Below are 14,689 nucleotides of genomic sequence, written 5' to 3' on the forward strand. Positions count from 1 at the left end.
TATCCAGGGCCGGTAGCGAATCTACATTTGGGCAAATTTTACTTTTCTGCCCGTCATGATTCGTCCATTTCTTGCCCCCCCCCCCATGTGCCAATATCATAGTGCCATCCTCTCCCCCTGCCCCCTAATGTGCCAGTATCAAGTGCCCCTCTCCTCCCCCCCTCCATGTGCCAGTATCATAGTGCCATCCTCTCCCCCTGCCCCCTAATGTGCCAGTATCAAGTGCCCCTCTCCTCCCCCCCTCCATGTGCCAGTATCATAGTGCCATCCTCTCCCCCTGCCCCCTAATGTGCCAGTATCAAGTGCCCCTCTCCTCCCCCCCTCCATGTGCCAGTATCATAGTGCCATCCTCTCCCCCTGCCCCCTAATGTGCCAGTATCAAGTGCCTCTCTCCTCCCCCTCCATGTGCCAGTATCATGGCGCCAATAGCCTCCCACGTGGCAGTAAAGTAACAGTCCGGTATTTAAAAAAAAAAAATAATAATAATTTTCTACTCACCTCCATGTCAGCCCGGGCCCCGAAGCAGTCGCTTCCCCTGCTTCCCCGGTAGTTACGCCACTGTGTAGGGAGCTTCCTTCCCACAATGGCACAGTATATCACAGACTGGTACCATTCTGCCGTCATTTTTACCTTATCTGCACTCTGAATAGCAGGCAATAAAACATCACTTAAGTCACTATCAGCCTTTTCCTGGAGCCTATAGACATCTCATGAGACATCTATAACTTTACTTCATTTCTTGTACAAGCCAGTTAATTCCGGGTTTTGCTCAGGGTCAATAGACATGCAGGTATTTATGTTCATGTCAGCTAGATAGTATTACCTATGCAGAATGCACACAGGTAAAGGGCCATTAAACGGGACACATAAAAAGAGCCACAGGTGCACTCATGACCGGCCTTGATATTTCAGTTGGTGTTGGCTCGGTCAATGAGTTTACACGCAAATTTCCATATTTTCAGACATACTGTATATACATAAGAGCAGGGGAAAAAAGTGCCCAAAAAGACTTTTATGTAATGTTATGCCCTGTTATGTATTTCTATGTTAATGTATGTGCACTAGCATTTGAAGGTATGGTTGGCATCAGTAATAGGAAAAACCATTCCATTCCTCCACTCTTAGTAAGAGTGAGCTGGTCCGATGAGCTAGGTTAGTGAGGAGGAACATCTGCTCCCACTCCAAGGGTCTTAGGGGGCACTGCATCAGCTCAACTATGAGGACCACAGCTCCAGGGAGACTGGAAGGTCCAAGGCTGTGGATATTATTTAGAGCTATGGTGCTACAGTCAGTGTGGTGACCAGCAATGATAGCTTCATAGATCCTGCTGCAGGTGAGGGAGAACACGTTAAGACACCCATCACCATAGCCCAGTGCAGGCAAACCCAAAAGCTTGTATTTATCAAGTGGACAACTACAGCCATGGCAATGATAAATTAGAAGAGAGGGAAGGACTACACTAGAGTGCTATTATTTGTCATCTTGCCTGCCACCATACCTCATCAGTTGGGGATAGAGACATTGTACCTTGTACAGATGACAGCTGGATGTACTATAACTCATCTTTTGCAAAACGCTTGCTGTTCTTCTACGTCTGCCTAATCCTTTTTACACCATCTTTTCACTGCACCGATTCCCAGGAGCAACGGTTCTGAGAGAGTACACCGTGACACAACATGTCATCAGGACCATTACCACTCCCATCCTCTGCACCGGATCCTCAGGGGCTCTCTGCCCAATCCAACAGTGAAAGCTCTTATGAGGCTACCAGGCTTGGGAGCATACATCATGAATGATAATATAGCTATGTGCCCACCCGTCGTGGTGCCAACCCAACTGAAATGAGAGTGCTCACCTTGCTAGTAGGGATGGCTCTAACAATCTGTCCCAATGAACACTTATATAAGAGGAGGCCACACAATCTATGGAGTCACAAGTTTGCAACCTAATAGGATATTGGACTTTGAACCATTTTCTTCTCTCGGCTCCGTGGACATAGAGACTATACAAACCTAGAATGCTAAGTGTTGGGTTCTGTTGTCTCTTCCATGGGGGGGAGGCTCCTGCTGCAGACACAGGATAATGAGGAAGAGGAGGAGGGGAACCTACTGATCAGACATAAGTTAAAAATGGACAAGGCAATAGGAGACTAAGAGAAGAACTGCTTGGATGTGATGTGGATGATCCATCGTGAGGATCGATCATCAATATCTGTAGCCCTGTAATGTCCACGATTACACTGACAGCTGACCCCTATAAAGCATTAGCTGGGAAGCCAGTCATCATTTCTGCTCTGTATTACACCATTATATGGACAGCTGTAGTATCTTTGGCCACAAGACATATTTGAAGAAGCTAGATTTCCAGCAGATGTCTTCTACTACCTGCCAGGACCCAACAGCAACCCTGAGTTCATCTGTCTGATACCTCCCAAAATACACAACGTGTAAGTCAGAGATTACCAGCGCTTAACCGGGAGCTTTGTATCATCTGCTCCATTAATCACGAATGCACACTAAGGCCATGTTCACACGTCAGCATTGACTCCGTCTCATATTGCGGCAGAAATCCAAGGCTAACAATCACATCTCCGCAGCCGGTGGGGATTGGCCCCACTGTCATTCAATTGGGATGGTACGTTTTTCATGCAGAATCTGCAAAAATTAGAAAAAGGAGAGTGCTACTTATTTCTGCGACTTATTTTCTTTTAAGAAACGTGGTAAAAAATCCATGTGGAGATGTTCCATAGCATGTGGACAGGACCAGGTAATGGATACAAAGTAGAAGAGAGAAAGAAAGATGAGATAGACAGATAGATAGATAGATAGATAGATAGATAGATAGATAGATAGATAGATAGGAGATAGATAGATAGATAGATAGATAGATAGATAGATATAATTCACAGATAGAAAATGTATATATAACTCAAAGATTTTTAATTCAGAGACGATGGATGGATAGACAGACAGGGACAGACTGATAGATAGATAGAAGAAAAAATAGCCAGCAGCACTCCGAGATATTAAAGGCAAACGGTGGTTTATTAGACCCAAAGTCAAGCGACGTTTCGACAGCTTGTTGCTGTCTTTGTCAAGCATGACAAAGACAGCAACAAGCTGTCGAAACGTCGCTTGACTTTGGGTCTAATAAACCACCGTTTGCCTTTAATATCTCGGAGTGCTGCTGGCTATTTTTTCTTCTAGCTTATTGGGCCTAGGTGCTGGTCCACTTTTGCCGGACGTGCACCCCTCGTCTACACAGTGTGCTGCCTCCTCATTTTTCCAATTAGATAGATAGATAGATAGATAGATAGATAGATAGATACAGAGATAGATAGATATGAGATAGATAGATAGATAATAGATAGATAGATAGATAGATAGATAATAGATAGATAGATAGATAGATAGATATGAGATAGATAGAGAGATAGATAGATAGATAATAGATAGATAGATAGATAGATAGATAATAGATAGATAGATACAGAGATAGATAGATAATAGATAGATAGATAGATAGATAGATAGATAGATAGATAGATAGATAGTAGATTAATAATTTATAGAAAAATTTAGATATACCTGTATAGATAGATAGATAGATAGATAGATATGAGATAGATAGATAATAGATAGATAGATAGATAGATATGAGATAGATAGATAGATAGATAGGAGATAGATAGATAGATAGACAAAGATAAAGCTTGAGCAGCACTGTGGAAAAAAATCTTAAAGGGGTTATCCGGTTATCCGAGGCTGGAAATGCCCCCCCCCCCCCCCCCCCCCCCATACGCCCAGTACTTTTTTCAAGTACTACTGTTCAATATAATATTGCTGAAAAAAAGTCCCAGTAAAGGACTGTACGTTGCATGGGTGAATAAAAGACACACTTTTTTAGTGCATGTGGAGGCGCCATGGAATCATTTCTGATAGATAGACGGACACGTTCCACGGCACTTCCAAAAATAGTGTCAATTGATTCACCAAGAAAACAGCAACGTTTCAGTCCACTCAATGGGATCTTTCTCAAGCAGTGATCTTGGGGAATAAATTGACACTATTTTTGGAAGTGCCGTGGAATTTGGCCAGTTATGTAAGTAAGGTGGGTGGATCGCCCCCACAGCCGCTGGCACCCAGATATACATTTTTCTTTTTGTCTTTTTCTGCTGTGCCGCCCTTGTTTTTACATTAAGGCCTCATGCACACGACCGTTGCGTGCATCCGCGCCATTTTTCACAGTTTAGCGGAGGTCCCATTCATTTCTATGGAGCTGTGAAAAAAAACTGACAGTCCTCCGTTTTTTTTTCCGCGTCCGTGATCCGTGATTCCTGTCCGTCCAAAAAAATATAACCTGTCCTATTCTTGTCAGTGGAAAACGGAGGACGGACCCATTCAAGTCAATGGGTCCGTCAAAAAAAACGGATGCACAACTGGTATGTCATCCGTGTCCGTTTTTTTCTACAAGACCTTGGTGCAATAAAATTACACTTTTCATTAACCTTCCTTTTTTTTCCCGTCAGACAAAAAAAAAGGAAGTCACAAGGAAACACAACTGAAGCAAAATCGGACACGGACCACTGAAGCCAAATCACGGACAGTGAAAAAACACTGTCGTGTGCATGAGGCCTTATCTACATATATAGATAGAGAGATTTGAAGATAGCATCCCATTAAATAATATTATGTTGCTTCTCTTGCAGATCTGTTACATAAAAAGTTAATATTTTATGGTCCAATAGTTTTTTCCCAGAGACGCGCTCACAGCCGGCGTGATACAGATGTTCCTGGTAATTAATGAGCATCTTGTGCTACTAGATCACTTTCATCTAAAAATATGTCCAAGATCCTGCCATTATATAAAGGTATAAATCACACAAACACACATTACAGCACAGCACTGAGCTCAAGCAAGAAACATCTTAAAGCGAAAACACTCCCCGAAGTGCCAGAAGATCTGAGCCCTGCCTGACTCATAGGACTGCAGAACGTTATGTGCCCCATCTTCGATTCTCAAGGTAGGGGGTGTATCAGCTCAACTATGAGGACCACAGCTCCAGGGAGACTGGAAGGTCCTAGGCTGGGGATATTATTCAGACCTATGGTGCTACAGTCAGTGTGGTGACCAGCAATGATAGCTTCATAGATCCTGCTGCAGGTGAGGGAGAACATGTTAAGACATGCATCACCCTAGCCTGATGCAGGCAAACCCAAAAGCCTGTATTTATCAAGTGGACACCTACAGCCGTGCCTGACTCATAGGACTGCAGAACGTTATGTGCCCCATCTTCGATTCTCAAGGTAGGGGGTGTATCAGCTCAACTATGAGGACCACGGCTCCAGGGAGACTGGAAGGTCCTAGGCTGGGGATATTATTCAGACCTATGGTGCTACAGTCAGTGTGGTGACCAGCAATGATAGCTTCATAGATCCTGCTTCAGGTGAGGGAGAACATGTTAAGACACCCATCTCCCTAGCCCGGTGCAGGCAAACCCAAAAGCCTGTATTTATCAAGTGGACACCTGCAGCCGTGGGTGCTAGTTTATAGCCATAGCAATGAGGAATCAAGAGAGAGAGAGAATGACTACCCTAGAGTGCTATTATCTGCCACCTTGCCTGCCACCATACCTCATCAACTGGGGATAGAGTGAAAGGTTACTCCCCAGCTCTCGGATCAGCTCTGGGGGTACAATTTTGTGGGCCCTCTGGTTTGGCATTATTAGTGTGGCCATGTGTATCGTAGAGATAGACCATGTTATCAGGTCCTGGGAGGGGGTCCAGCTCAGACTGGTCCCATCTCCTTTGCTCCTGGGTAGGAGAACCTTTACAGGACTCCACTCTCCAGAGGAATTGCCTTGTTAGCAAGAAAGGAGACGGGAAATCGGACCAGGGGTAAAGGAAAAAGCTTTCGTTACCCAACGCGATGGAATGTAAACTGATAATAGAGATAAAGAGAATTATGATACCGGATACTGCTCCGTGGGCTCTAACACAAACACAACACACAATTCGTAAAATGACTATACATGATCAGATTACATGGGCTAAAGGGTGCTGCCCAGCGAGACAATGGAACCTCAATTATTACTGATTGAAAACTGGAAATAAGAAAAGACGTATCGGAGAATATTACATCAGTGAAGCGTAATACTGCGCCTCTGCAGGAAATACATAACTGCACAATAAATAGAATCATGTCTCTTTCTTTTTCTCCTTCAAACAACCTTTGTACATTTGGCCATACAGGTTGTTATGTAACTTGATGTTTTTTCTGATTTTTTGTCTCCTTTGGTGCATGTAGTTATTTCACATTTTTTGTATCAGCCTTGGATTTTATCGCTATAGTTATATCCATAGGGCACGACAGAGGGGAGGACGGTTTTATCTAAGAACTTCTTCTTCACCCAAACTATGAACCTAAAGACAACCTCTGTCCATGATGGCCTCCTCCTTGGGATCCCCTTTATGAGGCAGCAGTGAGGGGATGCTCAGACAATAGTGAAAAAAAATTCTGTTAAAGATGGACATACTCTCAGTTGTTTATGGCCGTTTTGCATCAGTTTTCAATGGCTGTTATTTTTTTAATGTCACAACTCTAGCAGTGCCTCACATTATACATAATGCCACCCATAGTCCCCCTTGGACATCAATTGACCACATAGTGCCCCCCCCAGTATGATAAATGGCCCCCCATAGTAACCCCTAGTCAAATTAATGTCTCCCATAGTGCCCCCCTAGTATGATTAATGGCCCCCATAGTAACCCCTAGTCAAATGAATGGCCCCCATAGTGCCCCCAGTATGATTAACGGCCCCCATAGTAACCACTAGTCTTATTAATGGCCCCCATAGTGCCCCCCAGTATGATTAATGCTCCTTTTAGTGTTACCCTAGTATGATTAATGGCCCCCATAGTAACCCCCTAGTCTCATTAATGGTCCCCATAGTGCCCCCCAGTATGATTAATGCTCCCATTAGTGTCACCCCAGTATGATTAATGACCACCATAGTAACCTCTAGTCTCATCAATGGCCCCCATAGTGCCCCCCAGTTGGATTAATGGCCCCCACCGTAACCCCCTAATCTCATTGATGGCCCCCATTGTGTCCCCCCAGTATGATTAATGCTCCCATTAGTATCGCCCCAGTAGGACAAAGCGACCACCCCCTCTTAGTGGCTCCCATTCTGCTTTTGCCTATAAAAAAATCCCCTGATCCACTTGCACACATAGGGACACTCGACAGCAGGACCTGGCGCTCCCAGCACAGTGACGTCACATGATCACACCTCGGGTCCTGCTGCCTCCAGCGTCCCCATGCGTACAAGTGGATGAGGTGAGCATTTTTTTTTTTAACCCGTGAATGGCCCTTTGTATCCTATTGATGGGTGTTGTTAAAAATGATTCGGTTGATTTCAATGTGATCTGTCTAGCCGTTAAAAAAAACAGCCAGGTGAATAGCCCCATAGACTTCATTTAATTTGTTCTGAAAACGGCCATCATTTCCATGTGAACAAGGCCTAAAAACAGCCCTCACTGAGGCACCCCAACACTGGAAGTCTTTCAACCAACATGGTCAACATGGTCAACATCACAGCTTCCTAAGGAGGACCTGTCAGCAGAATCAAGCCTATCGAACAAGGCAGGCTGCCTGGTAGAGTTGATCCTGCTGATCGCAAAAATCCATTGCACCCTTCCAGTGAAAACACTTTTATTTTAGATGCTTCAGTCCACCAAGTGGTGGGCCCTAGCCTGACCCTGACAGTAAAAGGAAGGAGGGCATGTAAAGCATAGTAGCCAAGGTGCGCTGAATACATACAGTATATAGAAAAAAGTGTCTTTTCACAGGAACAGCTCTACGAATTTTCAACCCTCTGGTGTCATTTTAGACAGCAGGATCAATCCTACCAGGTAGCATAGCTGGTTTAATAGCATTTATTCTGCTGACAGGTGTTTTTGAAATTGGTTGACATATAGTAAATCATAGCGCTCTTCAATAGTATTGTAATGTGAGACTGTAAAAAATTTAAAAAAATTTGGCTTGTGGTTGGCTATATGAAAAGGGAACGAGAAGTAGGCTAACAGAGAAAAAAGGAAGAAGACAAAAAATTGGGTAGAAGTACAAAAGAACAAAAAGGGAAGAGCCAGGGAATAGGCCGGGGATATATATTATGTTCTTCACTATATTACTTGCCGTTCTAGAACCACTAAATACTCGTTACCTGGATCACATCCCAAATCACCCATGATGTCTACAATCTAAGGCTACATGCACACGACAGTCAAAAAAATACTTCCGTTAAAACCTGACATTTTTAATGGACTTTTTTTCACTGATGCCTTTCTGAGAAAACGGACGTTAAAAATGAACCCATTCATTTTTTTTAATGGCCATCACACGACTGTTTTAAGACCAATGGTAGTCTATGGGGTTATTCACACAGCAATTTTTTTGACTGTCAATGAAAAACATGTTCTATCTTATCCGTTTTTCACTGACAGACTGCCCCCATACAATGGAATGGGTCCATTTTTAACGTCTGTCTCTCAGAAAGGCATCAGTGAAATAAACGTCTGTTTAAAATGTCCGTTGTGTGCATGTAGCCTAAGTCTAAAATTAAACAAACATTAAAACCACCTGCCTAATTTGTATAGGTCTCCTCGTGCTGCCTAAACAGCCCTGACCTATCAAGGACATGACTTCACAAGACCCTTGAAGGTGTCCAGCCATCAACATTTTGAACAGTTCGTGCTATAGTAACTCTTCTGTGGGATCAGACCAGATGGATTATTCTTGATCGCCTTGGGTGCCCTTGACCTTCTCACAGATTCACAGGTTGTCCTTCCTTGCACCACTTTTGGTAGGTACTAAACCCTGCATAGCGGGAATACCCCACAAAGCCAGACATTTTAGAGATGCTCTGACTGTTGTCTATCCATCACATCCACTAGATCCTTACACTTGCTCATTTTTCCTGCTTCCAACCCATCAACCTCAAGAACTGATTGTTCACTCACTGCCTTGACCATGGCTATGAGATTATCATTCACTTCCCCGTCAGTGGCTTTAAATTGTGTCTGATTGATGTGTATCCCTTGTCTTACCTCTTCCTTTTTTGTGTTTGTGCTAATCTTCTTCCTTTTTGTCTCTTTTTGTCTAATTCTTCTTCCCTTTTCATTCAGCTAACCACATTCTAACCCTGTTCTTGATATTCAAACTTTTTCCCAGTACCCATTATCCCCTATATATGTTCACAAGACGTATGTAGGCCATGACATCAGACTGCATACTATTTTCCTGATACAGATGCTCTACGCCTGCAGTGACCATCTACTACATGCTACTACAGAAAGTTTAGACTAGAACATCCATAAAGCTAGCATGCAGGAAGCAAACAAAGAAAGGTATGGCAGCACAACATGTCACATACAAACAATAAAACTGGGAAACAGGGACCATTCTAAATTTAAGTGGTATTATACATAATATAAATGAAAAAAAATAGAAGCTCTTTGCGTACATTTTTGATCTACCAGGCTTCTATTTTTTTTTTTTCAATTTATAGTAGGTATAATACCACTTTAATTTAGAATGGTTTCCCAGTTTTATTGTTTGTATGTGAAATGTTGTGCTGCCACACCTTAGTTTGTTTGCTTCCTGCATCTATTACATGCGTCATTTTTTTCCTTAGTAGTACTTTTCCAATACTTGTGCACTATTGTGCCAGTTTCCCTTGCACTGTGGGTGCACTGGATACCCAGCACAGGTGCAGTGCTCCTCTTATGAGGTTGTACCAGCAACCCAGGCACTGCTTTACTTCTTTCAAGCTTGTGATGTTTTCACAGCATCCGTATATTATTCGTCTTTTTTTTTTTTAACCCTTTTCTGATTATGTGATCAAGTTCCATGGGTTTTCCTGTTGCTTCATGCTCACCTGGTTACCATGCAATTGCTAGGAACCTGAACCTGGCTTTGGTTATTTCCCAGCTTTGGTTGATTAGGGTGGAGTTGCTGATTGTCTAGCCTTATATATTCAGGCCTTACTCTGTTCTGGTTGTCAGGTATAATGTTTGTTCTCTGTGTATACTGGCATCTGTAATTGTTTCCAAGTCTTGTTTTCTGTCATTATTGCTACGTACTTCATAGGGTATATGTTATTTTTGCGACTGTTTGGATGTTGTGTAGTTCAGCCCAATTGTAAGTCCTGGAGATATCTGAGCACCAAGAGCAACTGTTGGTACTTAGGAAAGGCTGAAGTCCAGCTCTACTGTCTTGCACACAACCGCTGTTGTTACACAGAGGAACCAAAGCGTAATTAACTCCTGTCAAGCAGGGTTTTTGTCATATATCTGATGCATTTTCTACAAACCGGATTCCAAAAAAGTTGGGACACTATACAAATCGTGAATAAAAACTGAATGCAATGATGTGGAGGTGCCAACTTCTAATATTTTATTCAGAATAGAACATAAATCACGGAACAAAAGTTTAAACTGAGAAAATGTACAATTTTAAGGGAAAAATATGTTGAATCAGAATTTCATGGTGTCAACAAATCCCCAAAAAGTTGGGACAAGGCCATTTTCACCACTGTGTGGCATCTCCCCTTCTTCTTACAACACTCAACAGACGTCTGGGGACCGAGGAGACCAGTTTCTTAAGTTTAGAAATAGGAATGCTCTCCCATTCTTGTCTAATACAGGCCTCTAACTGTTCAATCGTCTTGGGCCTTCTTTGTTGCACCTTCCTCTTTATGATGCGCCAAATGTTCTCTATAGGTGAAAGATCTGGACTGCAGACTGGCCATTTCAGTACCCGGATCCTTCTCCTACGCAGCCATGATGTTGTGATTGATGCAGAATGTGGTCTGGCATTATCTTGTTGAAAAATGCAGGGTCTTCCCTGAAAGAGATGACGTCTAGATGGGAGCATATGTTGTTCTAGAACCTGAATATATTTTTCTGCATTGATGGTGCCTTTCCAGACATGCAAGCTGCCCATGCCACACGCACTCATGCAACCCCATACCATCAGAGATGCAGGCTTCTGAACTGAGCGTTGATAACAACTTGGGTTGTCCTTGTCCTCTTTGGTCCGGATGACATGGCGTCCCAGATTTCCAAAAAGAACTTCGAATCGTGACTCGTCTGACCACAGAACAGTCTTCCATTTTGCCACACTCCATTTTAAATGATCCCTGGCCCTGGCCCTAGCCTGAGCTTGTGGATCTTGCTTAGAAATGGCTTCTTCTTTGCACTGTAGAGTTTCAGCTGGCAACGGCGGATGGCACGGTGGATTGTGCTCACTGACAATGGTTTCTGGAAGTATTCCTGAGCCCATTCTGTGATTTCCTTTACAGTAGCATTCCTGTTTGTGGTGCAGTGTCGTTTAAGGGCCCGGAGATCACGGGCATCCAGTATGGTTTTACGGCCTTGACCCTTACGCACAGAGATTGTTCCAGATTCTCTGAATCTTCGGATGATGTTATGCACAGTTGATGATGATAGATGCAAAGTCTTTGCAATTTTTCGCTGGGTAACACCTTTCTGATATTGCTCCACTATCTTTCTGCGCAACATTGTGGGAATTGGTGATCCTCTACCCATCTTGGCTTCTGAGAGACACTGCCACTCTGAGAAGCTCTTTTTATACCCAATCATGTTGCCAATTGACCTAATTAGTGTTAATTGGTCTTCCAGCTCTTCGTTATGCTCAAATTTACTTTTTCCAGCCTCTTATTGCTACTTGTCCCAACTTTTTGGGGATTTGTTGACACCGTGAAAATTGGAATCAAAGTATTTTTCCTTTAAAATTATACATTTACTCGGATTAAACGTTTGATCTGTCATCTACGTTCTATTACAAATAAAATATTGACATTTGCCATCTCCACATCATTGCATTCAGTTTTTATTCACAATTTGTTTAGTGTCCCAACTTTTTTGGAATCCGGTTTGTATATACAGTGCCTTGAAATTGTATTCATACCCCTTTTTTTCACTTTACACCCCCAAAGTTAAGTTTATTTTACTGGGATTTTATGTGAAGTAGCAAGTATGTGTGAAATGAAAAGAAAAGATACGTGGTTTTCAAAACTTTGACAACATCTAACAAGTGTGGCGTGCATTTGTATTCAGCCCCCTGTACTCTGATACCTCTAAATAAAATCCACTGTGACCAATTGCCTTCAGAAGTCACCTAATTAGTAAATAGAGTCCACCTTTGTGTAATCTATTCTCAATATACCTACAGCTGTTCTGTGAAGGCCTCAGAGGTTTGTTAGAGAACATTAGTGATCAAACAGCATCATGAAAACCAAAGAACACACCAGACAGGACAGGGATAAAGTTGTGGAGAAGTGTAAAGCAGGGTTAGGGCTAAATACAAATGCATGCCACATTTTACAAAATTTTATTTCTAAAAAATTTTGAAAACCATGTATCATTTCTTTTTTTCACTTCACAAATACTTTATGTTGGTCTATCACATAAAATCCCAATAAAATGCATTTAAGTGGGTGTAACGTGAAAAAATGAAAAGGGGTATGAATACTTTTTCAAGACACTGTATTAGAATACCAATAGCCACTGTTAGTACTGCTATACCTGAAGTACAGTTCTGCGGTCTTGCACACAACCGGTGTTGTTACACAATGGAACAAAAAATCATTAACTCCTGTCACAGAAAAGTATTTGTTATATATGATGCTATATACAATCTCGACGACTACTTATTTATGGGATTATCTATTGATTTTTTGAAAACATTTTCTTCCATATGCACAACCAGTACTTTTGAAGATAGCCTTGATTTCCTAGTCTCTAGTTCTTTCTATGTGCAGCACTTTTGATACCTGCGGAGTGCAGCTGTAACGAGGTGCCGAAGGCACACTCGGTCTCCCATCAGCCGCAGACATGCTGCTTAGCTTTGGGAGCGAGGATCTGTGTTTGACCTCGTTCCCAGGGCGGCTTTGCTAGCTGGGAGGCTCCCTGCTCCTTGGTCTGCCTTGAGCACCGAGCTGATCACTCGGTGCTCGACTGGTCGGTCTGTCGGTCATGTGACGCTGGCCACGTCACATGACCCTCACTCCCCACTATAAATACAGGCAACCTGCTGGCCACAGGTTGCCTGTTAATTTAGGTTCCTTGCAATTGTTTGATACCTGTGTACTTACCTGATCCTGTTCCCTTACGATCCTTTGCCTGCTCCTCCTGTACTGCGCATGCTTCCTGGTATATTGACCTCGGCTTCCACCTGACTATTCTTTGTGGACTCCTTTGGTACTTCTCGACTCTCCTGGTATTTATGACCCAGGCTTCTCCTGACCTTTCTTTGCTTATCCCTCTGTACTGCGTTGTCCTCTTGGTTTTGACCCGGTCCGTTCACTATCCGTTATTTGTCTTGTCTGTCCTTCCCACACGTATACTAAGTTAGGGACTGCCGTCCAGTTGTCCCCTGTCATCAGGACTCGTGAGGCAAGTAGGCAGGGCCAGGGGTGAGGGTGGAGCGCAGTGGTCACTATCCTCCCCCCTGTGTGTGTGTGTGTGTGTGTGTACGTGACCGTTACAGCAGGCCATTCAGACCTAACTTGGCAGAACTGCCACTCAGGAGTCTGGAGGATAACTGCTGGGTATGGAAGCAATAATGGTAGCCATTGGTTGTCAGCTCTCTTGCTATGGAGAACAGCTTGACATGAGAAGACAGCTCATTGTCAAAGTCTCCAGTAAATACAATTTAGAAGACTTTGAAGATCAATGTATAAGTTGAGCAGGAATAAAATAACAGGTATGGATCATCTGTAGACTGTTTATCCCAGGAAAAGCTGTTGTCACTGACTGTATCATAGTAAGATAAAGGTAATGAACAATGACTTGGTCTGCAGAGACGTGTACCTAGATGAGTCATGTGATGCTAATCTCCATGAATTTGTAGTTTCCTTGTTGTATGCTGCCACTGTCTTGTTATGGTCTACATGGTTGTAAGGACATGTTGGAGTCCTCTTTGGTACATTTTATAAAGCAAGCTGGTTTATTTACAAGACATTGCGCAACTTCTTGAGTAAATGATTTTGCAAATGAAAGGCAAATAATAACAGACCGAATGTTGACTTGAGTTCCTTCTTTTTCCCGGTATTAATGTCTTGGTGCCAAAATTTCTCTGCTTTGAAAAGAGTGAGAATTTTCAGTGGTAATGAGTCAGAGCAACTGGACTGGTTGGATTTATTTTTTAACATGTTTCGTTTCTCAATTTCTCAGTTAGAATTCTCCCACTTTAAATACTGGTGACTCATGCTTCAGTCATGGAGGTCAGGTGTTAATTGCATTTGCATGACTGGAGCTATTAGGTGTAGTTACTCTGCCTCAAGAGAGGTGTTAGAGCCGCATTGTAAGTGGCCGACAATAAGTACAAGCCATTTTAATTGAGAAAGCCAGTCTGATGACTAGAAAAAATAGCCCAATTGCTCTAATTTATTACTATTGATATACCAATTCCTGGATGAATGAGAAACTTCACAGACACTGGAATCTATCAGGTTTTATGCAAGTGGATATGAACTGTGAGAGACCTACAGTATTTTCCATCTCAGCTATTAGCGGTGGTGTATAACAGGGATGGACGGTAGAAGGCTCCAGAGATTCTCTCCAGTCCAAATAAAATATTTGACTATACATGCCATGTGCATAGT

General features: G+C 42.8%; 1 protein-coding gene across 1 annotated transcript in view; it reads right to left on the reverse strand.

Moving 5' to 3' along the window:
- Positions 1-14,689, reverse strand: part of KCNJ15 (potassium inwardly rectifying channel subfamily J member 15) — a 68,324-nt gene that overhangs the window by 11,457 nt on the left and 42,178 nt on the right. The window lies entirely within an intron of this gene.

The sequence above is a fragment of the Bufo bufo genome, chromosome 3 (genome assembly GCF_905171765.1).
Source record: "Bufo bufo chromosome 3, aBufBuf1.1, whole genome shotgun sequence".
Taxonomy (NCBI): domain Eukaryota; kingdom Metazoa; phylum Chordata; class Amphibia; order Anura; family Bufonidae; genus Bufo; species Bufo bufo.